The sequence below is a fragment of the Notamacropus eugenii genome, chromosome 1 (assembly GCF_028372415.1).
Source record: "Notamacropus eugenii isolate mMacEug1 chromosome 1, mMacEug1.pri_v2, whole genome shotgun sequence".
NCBI classification, from domain to species: Eukaryota; Metazoa; Chordata; class Mammalia; order Diprotodontia; family Macropodidae; genus Notamacropus; species Notamacropus eugenii.
In genome coordinates this window covers 353,124,813-353,139,969 of record NC_092872.1, presented here as the reverse complement: position 1 = coordinate 353,139,969, position 15,157 = coordinate 353,124,813, and the positions used below count along the sequence as shown (strand labels likewise).

Genomic DNA, 15,157 nt, shown 5'->3' with positions numbered 1-15,157 from the left:
TCTTTACAATGTTGTTGTTACATAAATTGTTTTCTTAGTTCTTCTTCCTTTGCTGTGTATCAGTTCACACAAATCTGTCTCGCTTTCTCTTTAAAAAAAAATTGTTTTAAAGTAATTAAATTAAATTTTAAACCACAGACTTTTTTCTTTTTTTGAGTTCTATATTTTCTCCCTCCACCCACCCCAAAACTTATTACAAATATGAGAAACAAATTTGAGAGAGAGAGAGAAAAAGAGAGAGAGAGAGAGAGAGAGAGAGAGAGAGAGAGAATTTCAATCTGCTCTCTTAATCTATCAGTTCTCTATCTGAAGGTGGAAAGCATGTTTCACTATGAGTCCTTTGGAATTGTGGCAGGTCATTGTGTTGATCAGTTACTAAGTCTTCCAAAGTTGATTATATTTATAATATTGCTATTACAGTTTACATTGTTCTGGTTCCATTCACTTCACTTTCATCAGTTCCAACAAGTCATCTCAGGTTTTGCTGAACCCATCCCCTTCATCATTTCTTATAGCACAATCTGATAGGTGTGATGTGGTATCTCAGAGTTGTTTTGATTTGCATCTCTCTAATCAATAGCGATTTAGAGCATTTTTTTAATATGACTGTAGATAGCTTTGATTTCTTCTTCTGAAAACTGCCTGTTCATATCTTTTGACCATTTATCATTTGGGGAATGACTTGTATTTTTGTGTATTTGACTCAGTTCTCTCTATATTTTAGAAATGAAGACTTTATCAGAGACAGTAGTTGTAAAAAGTCTTTCTGCTTCCCTCCTAATCTTGCTTGCATTGGGTTTGTGCAAAAACTTTTCAATTTAATATGATCAAAATTATCCATTTTGCATTTCATAATGTTTTCTCTTTAGTCAAAATTTCTTCCCTTCTCCATAAGTCTGATAAATACACTATTCCTTGCTCCACTGATTTGTTTATAGCATCAATTTTTACACCTAGATCATGCACCCATTTGGACTGCTTGACTTATTCATGAACTATTAATATTTCTCCACTTATTTATAGTCTTGTAGTTTAATCTAAAAATTAAATAATAACATGAAGCCTGTTAATCTGAGTAAAACTGATAAATCCAGTTAAAATTTCTGACAGTGGCATTAAGGAGAAATTGTAGTAAAAAGTTTGTCACCCATGATGCCAGTCTCAAAAGGTTAATTGGATACCCTACAAAAGAACTATGCTGTTCTTCCCTCCCCAAATATATTAAATTATTTGTTTTCAGTTTTCAGCATTCACTTCCATAAGTTCCATATTTTCTCCCTCTCCTTCAACTCTCCCTCTCCAAGATGGCATGCAGTCTTTTATGGGTTCTACACATGCATTCCTATTAAAAACATTTTTGCATTAGTCATGCTGCTTAGAAGAATTAAAATGAACGGGAGAAGCAAAGAGAAAAACAAAACATAACAAAGGAGAGAATAGTCTGCTTTAATATGTGTTCCAACTCTGGATGTGAATGGCATTTTGCATCATGAGTCCTCTGGAAATGTTTTAGGTTCTTGCATTGCTGAGAAGTCCATCAAAATCAGTCTTTGCACACTGTCTTTGCACACTGTGGCTGTTACTGTGTATAATGTTCTCCTGGTTCTGCTTGCTTCACTCAGCATCACTTTACATAAATCTTTCTAGGTTTTTTTGAAGTCTACCTGTTTGTCATTTCTTATAGCACAACAGTATTCCATTACATTCATATACCACAATTTGTTCAGCCATTCCCCAATTGATGGGCATCCCCTTGATTTCCAGTTCTTGACCACCACAAAAGAACTACTGTAAATATTTCTGCATATGTGGGCCCTTTTCCCATTTTTATGATCTCTTTGGGATACAGTCCTAGAAACAGTATTGCTGAGTCAAAGGATGTGCACATTTTTATAGCCCTTTGGGCATAGTTACAAATTGTTCCCCAGAATGGTTGGAGCAATTCACAGTGCCACCAACAATGAATTAGTGTTCCAGCTCTCCCACATCTTCTCCATCATTTATCATTTTCCTGTTTTGTCATATTGAGCTATGGCATTCTTAACAATTCATTATAGATCATTCTAAATTTTTTTTCAACACATTTAGTTTGGGTTATACTGTCTTCTGGATAAGGATTCCTACAGAAAAAAAGTTTGTATAGTTAAAAAAATAAAACAAAAGAAGCACTGGTTCAAGAGATCAAAGAAAAATGAAAAGGACCCATATGCACAAACACATTTATAGCAACTATTGCTTTGGTCACAAAGAACTGGAAACATGGGGTTAGGAGGAGTGCCCAGCAATTGGGAAATAGATGAGCCATATATACAGAGAGAGCAAATGAAATGCTAATTTTTCCTACCACATGGAGTAAACAATAATAGCGAGAATAATCATAATCATAACTAACTTTTACATAACAGTTACTATGCTATCAGGCATCATGCTAAGAATTTTACAATTATCTCACTTGATCCTCATAAAAACCTTGGGAGGTAGGTGCTATTATTATCATCCTCATTTTAAGGATAAGGAAACTGAGTAAAGCAGAGGTTAAGTGACTTTCCCAGGGTCAGTCAGCTAGTAAACCCAAGTTAGAAGATTTTCCTTGCAAAGTGAAGGATAGCAGATTAGAAGCTTATTTACCATGTCTGGAGTATATGTACTCCTTCTTTAACTCTACTTCCAGAATCTCTACTCCTTTTAAAACCCAGTGTTATATCATGATTGCCCTTCATCATCCCTATCTAAGAGCCCTTCTTCATGTTGTTCAGTCATTTCTGATTCTGTGACCCCACTGGGGGTTTTTTTAGTAGTGATATTGGAATGGTTTTGCCATTTTCTTCTCCAGCTCATTTTACAGATGAGGATGCTGAGGCAAACAGGAATAAGTGACTTGCCCAGGGACACAGCTAGTAATATTCTGAGGCTAGATTTGAACTTAGAAAGATGAATCTTCCTGACTCAAAGTCCAGTGCTCTACCTATACCACCTAGCTGCCCTTCTAAGAGCCATAGTTGTTCCCTGTTCCCAGCTAGTTCTTCTGTTTCTGTACATCTGCACATACTATCATGATAATTCTCTCCCTTTCTCTGCTTGCTAAAATCCCTCTCTTCCTTCAAGAATCAAGTACCACATCTTCCAGAAAACTTTGCTTGATCTCCAGCTGAAGGTGTTATTTCCCTTCACAGATTTTCCTAGGGTTCTTTTTTTGTCTGGAGTCTTTCATCCTATCTACTAGGTCCTGTTATGCAGCATACATACCTCCATATATGTCATTAGACTGTAGCAAATATATGTGTGTGTATCTTTTAGACTATATAAGACTATATAGACTACATAAGGCTGAATTTTTTTTATCTCCATATATTCCATTTTTGAAAAAACTAATCCCAATCACACACACACACACACACACACATACAATAGGGAATTAATTAATATTAATTAAACTTAATGAATGCATTGAACAGGATTAGAAGAAGGTCCCTACATGTGGCATAGAAGCACCTTAGAAGAATAACTGACGAAAAACCAAGAATCAGACAAAATGAGAAAGTATGGACAAGTTGTAGTCTGCACCAGTAGAAAGAATTGCCACACTTATGAGATAATGGAGCCATCATTTTGAACTTACAATCACTCTCAAAGGGAATTAGAAAAGTGTTAAACTGTCCTTTGGACTAGCAATTCCCTTTAAACCAGAGAACTTCGAAGTTCACCAGGTTGGCCATCTCTGGGCGCTACAAAACATTTGAATCAGCTATATAAGCATCAAGATGTGATTTCATTCCATCAGAACAGAGCTCACAACAAAACAGTTCAGATTAACTCTCTAGGAAAGGCAAATCACCCTGACTGGATTTGTACTCACTGGGACTCAGCATCACCAAATTTGTTTGAAGGGTCTCTTCTGACTCAGCAGGGCAGCAGTAAGACCTGTCTTTCCCCTATCTGCTCTTGCCACTCAGACCAGAGGGGCATAACCAAGTACAGGTCCATGTTAGATGCCTCACCTCCCTTTAACTCTAGGGGGCAATGAAGGGATATAGCTGGAAATCCTATTCAGCATAGCAACTAATATACTGTTGATTGAATCAATCAGGAACTAATAATCAAAGCCTTCTTATGTATTGAAATTTTGATAACCATTACTGACTCCTCCTGTTGATTTTTTCATATAGCTCAGAGAGAGCTGCCTTTGGATCTTCTGCTGCTGCTGCTTCTCCTGTATGGTTTTGTTGTTTTTTTTTTTTTTATCACTCCAGCCTCAGTCACCAATCAAACCAATAAACATTTATCAAGTGCACACCATGTGCCAGGCATTGTGCTAAGCAGTGGGGATACAAAAAGAGGGAAAAGACAGTCCCTGCTCCTTTCTGTAGTTTGTAATCTAATGGGTGAGACAACACACAAGCAAATATATACAAAACCCATTTAACAGAGAAAAGGCACTAAAATTCAGAGGAGTCAATCATTTAAATCAAAGTATGCTATTACTATTCAATGATTCATTGTTCATCCATGAGCTACTATCTTACATCTAACAAATCCACCTTTCTAATTTCATCATCTCTCAGACTCTATATAGTTATGTTTCCTTTTTTTGAGTTGTACCCTAAATTGTATGCAAATAAGCCCAGGGACCCAAAATGTTCTGTACTTACAGGTTTTCAAAATCAATCTTCCATCTCATTTTGTGTCCTTCAAACTGGGTTTTTTCATACTCACATATTACCAGTTTTCTCTGCCTTTCTTAAATAATAAAATTGATCACATATAAACAAAAGCCTCAACCTTTACAAAATGAGTCAAACTTTTGTATTTATGCCACAGTTCATTTTCTATCCCAAATGGTCCCATCTGAAAACTATGTTCCTTTATACAACTATTTTAAGATTTTAGTAAATAAAATTTTTTTTTCCTGTTCCTTTCAGGCATCAAACTGTTCCCAAATTAATACTTTTTCTTTATATGAAAGTACTTTTTCTGTCCCTTTCAGCATTAAAACTGCTCCGTAGGGAAGATTGTGCACTAATGGCCTTACATACATGAAAATATCAAGGCCCTAAGAAGTACAGGGATACTTTTAAAGAAATTAAGCAATACTCAAATATACTACCTCCAGTCTCTGTCAGAGCATCATCTGCTAAGCCAAAAGACCATAGGTGCTACTATTTACTGGAGAGAAGAGGAAGACATCATTGAGAATCACTCTGCCCTTTTCTCAGAGATCTGGCCTCTTAAAATGCTAATTCTTTAAAACATTTAAATAGTTTTGAAGAGGGCTTTCAAAATCTAAACGTATCTGTTGAACTTCTATCCATTTTCCATAACCCTTAGATGTTTTCTCTCTTATCAAATTTTCCTTAAATTTTTTTTGGATGTCTCATTTGTCCCTATCGCATTGTGCTTTGTTTTATACCTCTGTGTGTATGTTGCATGTTCTTCCCATTAATTTTCAAGCAGAGAGAAGGCAGGTATTGTATCATTTGTCATGATTGGGCATTGAGTACTGCCTGGCTCACTGTCCCAGAACTACGCCTGCTACATCTGCGCCTCTGAGATCTAGAGTATGATGGATTAAAGGACTGTCTGTTTCTTCACTATCATTCATTCTTTGACCCTGGGTCAGGTATGTTCCCTGGGTCAGGCATGTTCCCTCCATTGGGTAAGGGTCCATGACTAGTACCTCAGTTCCATCTCAACATCTAACATCAGGTAGTTTTTTATAAATTTACTTCAAAGATAAAGCAATAATAATTTCCTCCCATGCCTCAGAAGCACACTCTCCCATCCACTAATTTGATGTCTAGGAACAATAAGCTCAACTTAGCTCAGTGCCTGGATAGTATTGATCCTAGCACTCTTACACACAAGGGCAACATCTCTCCTTGATTAGCCAATAAGCATTTATTAAATGTCTAATATGTGCCAGCTACTATACTAAACCCTGGAAACAGAAAGAAAGGCAAGAGATAATCACTGTTCTCACGGAACTAATAGTCTAATGGGAGAGACAACACGAGAGCAACCACAGACAAACAAACTATAGACAGGATAAATTTGGGTATGTTCTTGTTTCATCTGCCCCTGGGCTGGGATCTAGGAGGTCACTCCTGAAGGAAGGTAATTCCTTATTTCTCAGGACATTAATGTCATGCTGATTACAAATACAATATACCTGAAAACTTAATTGGATCCCCCCTCCTCCTGACCACATCTGAAACATAAACGTACCAAATTGTCAAAATGTATATTTTACAACATAGTAGATGTTGAGCAAGGTTCAAGATGAATATTTCCTGGATGACACTGAACAAACTAAACATCTTGTGACACTCGCAGAAGCAGCTGAATCCTGAGGGGTCCTCCAGACCTTCTGAATTTGCAAGGTTATAGGTTTCACTCCCTATAGTTCTCCAAGGTCCCAAAGAAAGTGCTGAGATAAAGAAGAAATGAATGAAGCTGACAGGCCTTTTTTGAATATGTCCACTGCTAGGCAAAGACCTCCTCTTGACCATATAGTTAGCCAACTGGAACCAGTCACAGAATGTCAACAGATTCTCAATAGTCTCTCCAAAGAATTTCCATTGCATATCATCTCATCTTTTCTTGAAGCAGGAAGCAGGATACCTGGCAAATCCATGTGGGGGAGATGCCATTAGAGGCACTCTGGGCATGTGTCAGACCCTTATTTCAATTGAATCCCCAGAATCCAACATAGGAATTTAACACACAATAGGTGCTTAATAAATGTTCATTGAGTTGAATTCAATTTTTAAAAAGTGAATTGACTTCTTCTCTACTGTAGTCTTCTGAAAGCTTTCAAGCTGATTTCATAGGAATGGGAGAGAGAGGGAAAAGTAATGGAGAAAAGATGGACATACAAAAAGACAAACCAAGTGAAGATTAAGCATACCTAGGTCACTTGGGGTACGTGAAGGTGAGGGAGGGCTCACCTTTCTCCCAAAGAGAAAACAACTTTTTTTTATATAGAGCTTTAAAGGTTATGAAGTATTATCCCTTTATTATCTCCTTTGATCCTCAGAACAGCCCTGGGAAATAGGTGCTTCAATGATTATGAGGAACAGCCCACTTTGTATTTTCTAAGTTACACATGAACATTTTTGGTGAGAAGTTTCCCTTCTTCAATTATTCTGAAACATGGAGCAAAGTAGACTGTAAAGAGATGGATCTTTTCATCTGAAAAGAGCTGGTAAAGAAATTGTTCCAGATGTTTCCATTCAGAATAATACAGGCATGTTATATTTTTCTGCAGTATGTGAACATGTCACTTTTTTGATATACAACCAACTGCTTAAAAACTCAGGGTTCTGTGTTGGGTGTGTATGTGTGTGTATGTGCCATAAATGCAAATAATTGAAATGTTATACTTCTCAACAATATAATTTTGTTTTAGCATTTTTATTAAATGTGGCTGTTTCATATAACTTCTTAATTAATGCATAAATGAATTACATACTTCAACTTCCTAAAAGAACCAAGTTCAAGCATATAAAAACTTTTTTGGATTTTTTACAGGGAGATTTTCCAAATAAATCTTTGGATTTTCATTGCCTATTAATTTCTTTTGTAATTAGTTATATTTATTTATTTTTAATACAACACATATGAAAATTTACTTTGTAACAGATTCTGACTTCTGAAAGAGAAGGCCAGAATGTACTTCATATCTGCAAATAAAATGACACCCCAGAGAACTTCTAGTTCGGCCCTTTCATTTGACCCATAAAGAAACTCCTGGAAAGGAAAAGGAACTTGACCAAGATCTCATAGTTAAAAATACAGGTCTCAAACCCAGAGTTTCATCCCATCTACCATTTCCCTTCTTGTTTCCCTCCACTCTTGCCTAGCTCAGCCATAACAGTGATGATGAGGAAGCATGATGCCTTGAACATAACAAGAATTTAATAAATCTTTGTTGAATCATATTGAATTTAATGAGCAGTTGGATAATTCTTCAAGAAACTGGATCCTTCCCCTCCTTCTGACTACATCTAAAACATAAACATATCAGATTGTCAAAATGTACATTTTACATTACAGCAGACGTTAAGCAAGTTCAAAATGAACACTTCCTGAATGGCATTGAACGAACTAAATGTCTTGTAAAACTTTCAGAAATAAAGAATTGAAACCATTCTTTTCTTACCTGATGATGATGGGGAAGACAATGATGATTATACTTCAGTACTCTGCTGCCTTATCATGACATCTCATGAGTCTAAATTCCTTGAAGAATGATATGCCAATAAGATGCTAGCTCTGGGCAAGTTCCATGAAATTACAAAAGCTTCCATTGTGTTTCCAGCAACTGGAAGGGTCAGCTCTCCAAGAACCACCATGGGTAAATATAGAGGTTCATCTCCAGTGGGTTGGCCATCACATGAAATTCTTCACCCACAACAACTCACTAAGAAAATTAATTCACATTTACAGACTACTAAGGTTTATAAAGCACTTTCCTCCCAACAACCTGTTTCACAAAACATGTCTGTTTTATCTATCTCTAAGACATTTATTATATGATATTGCAGAATTTTCCAAAGAATAAGAGGGTACCCTTTGTCCTGACACAGAAGATGCAAGACCCTCTCAGGAAGGACACAAGACAATGGCCAAAATTATTTGATATTTTTATCACAACTCCCACATGAATAGGGGTACTTTTTTTCAATGAAAACAAGGTTCAACTCAAAGTATATGAAAGCAACAGAAATATGACTAATCTGGGCAGACACAAAGCAAAGGTGAGGTATAGCTAGGTGTCAGAGCGGACAGAGTGCCAGGCCTGAAATCAAAAAGACTCATCTTCATGAGTTCAAATCCGGCCTCAGAAATTTGCTAGTTGTATGACCCTGGGCAAGTCACTTAATATTGTTTGCCTCAGTTTGCTTATCTGTAAAAATGAACTGGAGAAGGAAATAGCAAACCACTCCAGCATCTCTGCTAAGGAAACTCCAAATAGGGTCACAAAGAGTCAGACACCACTAAACAACAAAACAGTAAAGGCAACAGAGTAGTTATTTACTGTGTATATAAACAAGGTTGAATTTGAGTATTTGTTGAGTCTCAGCACAGACATGTCACTGTCAATGTAGGCTTATGAGAAAATGAGTTGTTTTGCCATGTGACTTGCTACATTTGAACAAGAAGTGACTGTATTTGAAATCAGATAATCACTGTGTGGAAGTTTGAAAAACTATATTACTTGCTACATTTCTCAGTATCTTTTCACTTTGATAAATATACTACAAAAAGGGGTTTTCCACAAAACTATCATCTAAAAAAAGTTAAAAAACTTGGGAATAGTTATGATTATTTGAAAATTTAAATAATAAAATTTAAATTTCATTGTCAATTATCTCTAATTTTTCAAGCGAAATAATAATGTAATAATGAGACAACACGTAATTAGATCAAAGGAAAAAAATACGCTGGAACAGCTAAAGTTAAAACAAACAATAACAGTGGAGATATTTTAGCAGAGATACAATAACACCAAACAAAAATTCTGAATCCAGAAAATACGATCTACTGTCTTTGCCACTGGTGTTTATGAGCAGTGTTACTGATGAAGAAAGAATGTGAGGTTTGCTTTGTACAGATGCATTAGTTGCTAACATCATGAAACCTAATAAAGTGTAATGACATCTTGAAAGAGTATGTGTAGAATAGATTAGCACATCTTCTTAGATGTAGGTCTCAGAGAATAAAAGCGAAACTGACAAGTCAATGGGATCTTGTGAGAAAATGCGCTAGAAAAGAGACCAGCTTCCAGGGCCAGGACTCCTATACTAGGGGCAAAGGAATTCAAATCCAGAGATTATAGTCACTAACTTTACAAATAGAACTAGTGGAATTCAGTTACAAATGCTGAGCTTTTCTTGGCTATAACCAAAACCTATTGTAGACTAGATGGACACAGTTATGTTTCATGGAGTTGATGAGAATTCTGAAGTAGTTCTACAAAAGCTGAATTCCCCTCTTCTCATTGATATTGATGGGTGGGTAGAAAACAAATAAATCAGTTCACATTTGTTAAGTGCCTACAGTCTGCCAGATATGACAGGTAGGTGGGAGAGTGGATAGAGCACTGGGCTTGGAATCAAGAAGACTCATCTTCCTGAGTTCAAATCTGGCATCAGACACTTACTAACTATGTAACCCTGGACAAGTCACTTAACCTTGTTGTCCCTGGTTCCTCATCTGTAAAATGAGCTGGACAATCCCCTCAATTCCTATGAAATCTGCTTGAAACACTTCAGTATCTTTGTCAAGAAAATCCCAAATGGAGTCCCAAAGAGTTGGAGACAACTGAAAAGAAAAAAACAACAACAAAACAGTATTTGTGTCATTAAAGGAACTTGGTAGGACTCCTCTGTCTATTTTTTTTCAAATAGTTTATATAGTGTTGGAATTCATTGTTATGTAAATGCTTGATAGAATTCCATTTGAATCCATCTGATCCTGGTGATTTTTTTCTTAGGGAGCTCATTTATAAGTCATTCAATTTCTTTTTCTAAGACAGAGTTATTTAAGAATTCTGTTTCCTCTTTTGTTAATCTGAGCAATTTATATTTTTGCAAATATTTATCCATTTCACTTAAGTTGTTAGATTTATTGGCACACAATTGAGCAAAACATAACAACATAGTAATAGTTGTTTTAATTTCATTTTCTTTGGTGAATTCACCCTTTTTGTTTTTGATACTGATAATTTGGTTTTTTTTAATAAAATCAAAAGATAGTTTATCTATTTCGTTTATTTTTTCGCGTAAAACCAGCTTGTATTTTCATTTATTACTTTAATGGGCTTCTTACTTTTGATTTTACTAATCTCTCCTTTGATTTTCAGGATTTCCAATTTGATTTTTAATTTGTTTTTTTTTTCTGGTTTTTCTTAGTTGCATGCCCAGTTGATTGATCTGTTCTTTCTCTATTTTATTGATGTAGCATTTAGAAATATAAATTTTCCTCTAAGTCCTGCTTTGGCTGCACACTATAAATTTTGGCATGTTGTCTCATTGTTGTCATTCTCTTTAATGAAATTATTGATTGTTTCTATGATTTGTTCTTTTACCCACTCATTCTGAAGAATTAGATTGCTTAGTTTCCAATTAATTTTTAGTCTATGTTTACATACCACTTTGTTGAATGTAGTTTTCATTGCATTATGGTCTAAAAAGAATCCAAATTATATTTCTGCTTTTCTGCATTTAGTTGTGAGGTTTTTATACCATAAGGCATGGTTAATTTTTGTGAAAGTGCCATGTACAACTAGGAAATAAATAAGTATAGTCCTTTCTATTCCCATTCAGTTTTCTCCAAAGGTCTATCATATCTAACTTTTCAAAAATTTTATTATTATTCTTGATTTCTTTTAAATTTATTTTATGGTTTGATTTACCTAGTTCTAAAAGAGGAAAGCTGAGGTGCCCTACTAGTGGCGTTTTATTGTCTATTTCCTCCTCTAATTCATGTAGTTTTTCCTTTTAGAATTTGGATGCTATGCCATCTGGTGCATATATGTTTAATATTGATATTATTTCATTGTCTATAGTACCTTTTAGCAAAATATAGTTTCTCTGCTTATCTCTTTTAATTATGTTTATGCTTGCTTTTGCTTTATTTGAGATCATGATTACTAACCCTGCTTTTTTTACCTTTGTTGAAGAATAATAGATTCTGCTGTAGCCCATTATTTTTACTCTGTATGTGTGTGTGTGTGTATGTGTGTTTCAGGTTTATTTCTTGTAAACAACATATTGTTGAATTCTGCTTTTTAATTCATTCGGCTATCCAACTTGTTTTATGGGTGAGTTCTTCCCATTCCCATTCACATTCACATTATGATTACTAACTGTATTATTCTCCATCATATTTTTGTTCTTGTTTCTCCTTTTCACTCTCTCTTCTCACATTGTCCCCCCGCAAAAGTTTGTTTTGTTTCTGACAAGTACCTCCATTCTCTTAGCTCTATTTTCTTTCTATTTTCCCTTTGCCTTCCTACTTCCCTATAGGGTAAGATAGACTTCTGTGCCCACCTGAATGTGTATGTTATTTTCTCTTTGAGTCAATTATGATGAGAAGTAATATACAAATGTTGCTCACCCCTCCATCTTTTCCTCCATTATAAGAGCTCTTCCTTTTGCACCCTTTTTATATAATTTACCCCATTGTTCTGCTCCCTTCTGCATTCTTCCAGTCCATCCTGCTTTTTTACCCCTTAATTTTATTTTTTAATCATTCCATTATAGACAACTCATATGTGTGCTCTTTGTCCATGTATACTACTTCTAATTGCCTTAATAATAATAATAAGATTCTTAAGAGTTACAATAAAATATGGAATACTTCATGAATTTCTGTGTCATCCTTGGGCAGGGGCCATGCTAATCTTCTCTGTATATTTCCAATTTTAGTATATGTGCTGCCAAAGCAAGCACCCATTCCTGTTAGGAAAAAAAAACACTAGAAAGCAAAGGAATAAATTTAGCTTTCCTTAAAATGATAAGTAGAATCCATTTAAAACCAAGAGCTAGTGTTATCTATAAAGGAGATAACCTAGAAGTTTTCCAATAAGATCAAGAGTGAAACAAGGATATATACTAGAAATGCTAACCATAGCAAAAGCACAAAAAAATAAATTAAATGAATAAGCACAAGCAAAGAGGAAATAAAATTACCACTCTTCACAGAGAATATGATGGTTCACTTCTTTTCTGAAGTCACACAACGGACAAAGCTCTTGTGCCTTACCAGTCACTAATGGAGTGAAACATGGCTGTGTCCTTGCTCCCATGCTTTTTAGCATGATGTTTTTAGCCATGTTGACAAAAGCTTTCAATGAAGATGAACAAGGCATCAAGGTCACCTACTGTACTGATGGTAAGTTCTTCAATTTGAAAAGGTTACAAGGCAAGACCAAAGTGGAAGGAGTGTTGGTGCATGATTTTCTGTTTGCAGATGATTGTGCACTCAATTCAGCTTCTGAAGATGAGATAAAACAAAGTATGGATAAATTCTCTGCTGCCTGTGCTAATTTCGGCCTAATAATTAACACCAAAAAAACACAAGCACTCCATCAGCCGCCACCACACTATTGGTATGTGGAACCATCAGTTACAACAAATGGAGAAGTTTTGAATGCTATGGATAAGTTCACTTACTTTGGTTGTGTACTTTCCAGGGATGTACACACTGACAATGAGGTTAATGCACGCATTGCCAGAGCTAGCTCAGTGTTTGGGAGGCTCCAAAGAAAGGTTTAGGAGAGAAAAGGTATTAGACTGACTACTAAACTAAAAATCTACAGAGCTGTTGTGCTGACCTCATTGTTATATGCTTATGAAACCTGGACAGTCTACCAGTGCCATGCCAGGAAATGAATTGCTTCATTTGAACTGTCTTAAGAAGATTCTGAGGATCACCTGGCATGATAAGGTACTCAACACTGAAGTCCTTGCTCAAGCTGAGCTGCCAAGTATTCAAACTATGCTTCAAAGAGTGCAACTCTGATGGGCTGCCCATGTTGTTCGAATGCAAAATGTATACTTGCCCAAAGGACTATTTATGGAGAACTTGCATAGGGCAGGTGACCACATTGTGGCCAGAAGAAATGATACAAGGATACTCTCAAGTTCTCTCTCAAGAACTTTGGATTTGACTATGCAACATGGGAGACCCTGGCACAGGACTGCTCAGCATGGTGTGCCCACATAAGAAAAGGTGCTGTGCTCTTTGAACAAAGCAGAATTGAGACCACACAAAGTAAATACAGGATGCACAAATTTGGGATATCCACCCCAAATATTCACATGGACAATCTATGCCCAATCTGTGGTAGAGCATTCTGAGCTCATATTGGTCTGATCAGCCACAGTCAGACACACTGAAATTTTACTTTACAATGGTGATGTCAATTTGGTCTTCTTCAAAGATAAAAGACAACAACCAATGGTTCACTTAGAGAACCCTAGAGACTCAACTAAAAAATAAATCAAACAATTAACAACTTAAGCAAAGTTACAGGATATAAAATAAATTCACACAAATCATTAGCATTTGTATATACTATCAACAAAGTTTAGCAAGAGACAGAAAAACAATTTCCATTTAAAATAACTTTAGATGGTATAAAATACTTGGGAGATGACTTGCAAAGATAAGCATATGAACTATCTGAATACAATCACAAAATATTATTTTACAAATAAATATCTACATAATTGGAAAAATATTAGTTGCTCATGAGTAGGCTGAGTTAATATAATAGAAAAGACGATGTTACCTGAATTACTTTAATTATCAGTGTCATATCAATCCAACTACCAAATAATGACTTTATGGAACTTTAAAAAAATACTGAAATTTACCTGGAGGGAAAAAAAGACAAAAAATGTAAAAGGTATATTTTTTTTTGCTGCTCAGTACTTTAATATTAAAAAGTTATTGAGAGGGACAGAGCCAAGATGACAGAGTAGAAGCAGAGACTTGCTTGAGCTCTACACCCAAAACCCTTAAAATACCTGTAAAATGACTCTAAACAAATTTTAGAGAAGCAGAAGCCACAAAATGACAGAGTGAAACAGATTTCCAGCCCAAGACAATCTGGAAGGCCAACAGGAGGGGTCTATTGCACCTGGCTCAGAGCAGAGCGCAGCACAGCATGGACCACGCCAGCACAGATGGGACCAGAGCAAGTCTCAGAATGCTCAATCACTGCGCCACAGTTTCTTGATTTCTCAACCCACAAATGCCAAACACAGCTTCACAGGTCAGTGAGAAAACTCTCTCACTCTCACGTGGGTGAGAGGGGAGTATAGATTAGCCCCAACCCCAGGGCAGTGGCAAACACTGTTGCTTCTAGAGCTGTAGACAGTGGGAAATTGAGTGTCTGGTCTGAGTCTCAGTCCTCAGTGGTGGTTCTGGGGTGAGAGGGAGCACTGGCATGGTAGAGCTGGTGGCAGCTGTGGAGAGGGAATCCTACTCCCAGTTCCAGGGCAGAAAAGAGTGTTTGTGGCTACTCACAGACCAGAGTACAAGCCAGGAGAGTAGTAAACACCTCTCCCTTGACTATAGCACTTTAGAGGAACTGAGAACTTGCAGGTTCCTAGAGATATCTCAGAGAACAAGTGCACAAAACCTC

At 36.2% G+C, this 15,157-nt stretch overlaps 1 long non-coding RNA gene and 1 other non-coding gene across 3 annotated transcripts; both read right to left on the bottom strand.

Annotated features, from left to right (window-relative positions):
* Positions 1-1,426: 1,426 nt before the first annotated feature.
* LOC140518250 (uncharacterized) lies at positions 1,427-14,386 on the bottom strand. Of its 2 annotated transcripts, XR_011971883.1 has the most exons (5): positions 14,300-14,386; positions 12,696-12,999; positions 10,194-10,323; positions 8,159-8,419; positions 1,427-8,003 (listed from the first exon to the last, which is right to left on the bottom strand). It is a non-coding gene; the product is annotated as an uncharacterized lncRNA (long non-coding RNA). The 2 variants fall into 2 exon arrangements; XR_011971882.1 differs by having other exon boundaries at positions 1,427-8,419.
* On the bottom strand, positions 12,349-12,455 carry LOC140521939 (U6 spliceosomal RNA). Its single transcript, XR_011973199.1, has one exon. It is a non-coding gene; the product is annotated as a U6 spliceosomal RNA (small nuclear RNA).
* Positions 14,387-15,157: the final 771 nt, after the last annotated feature.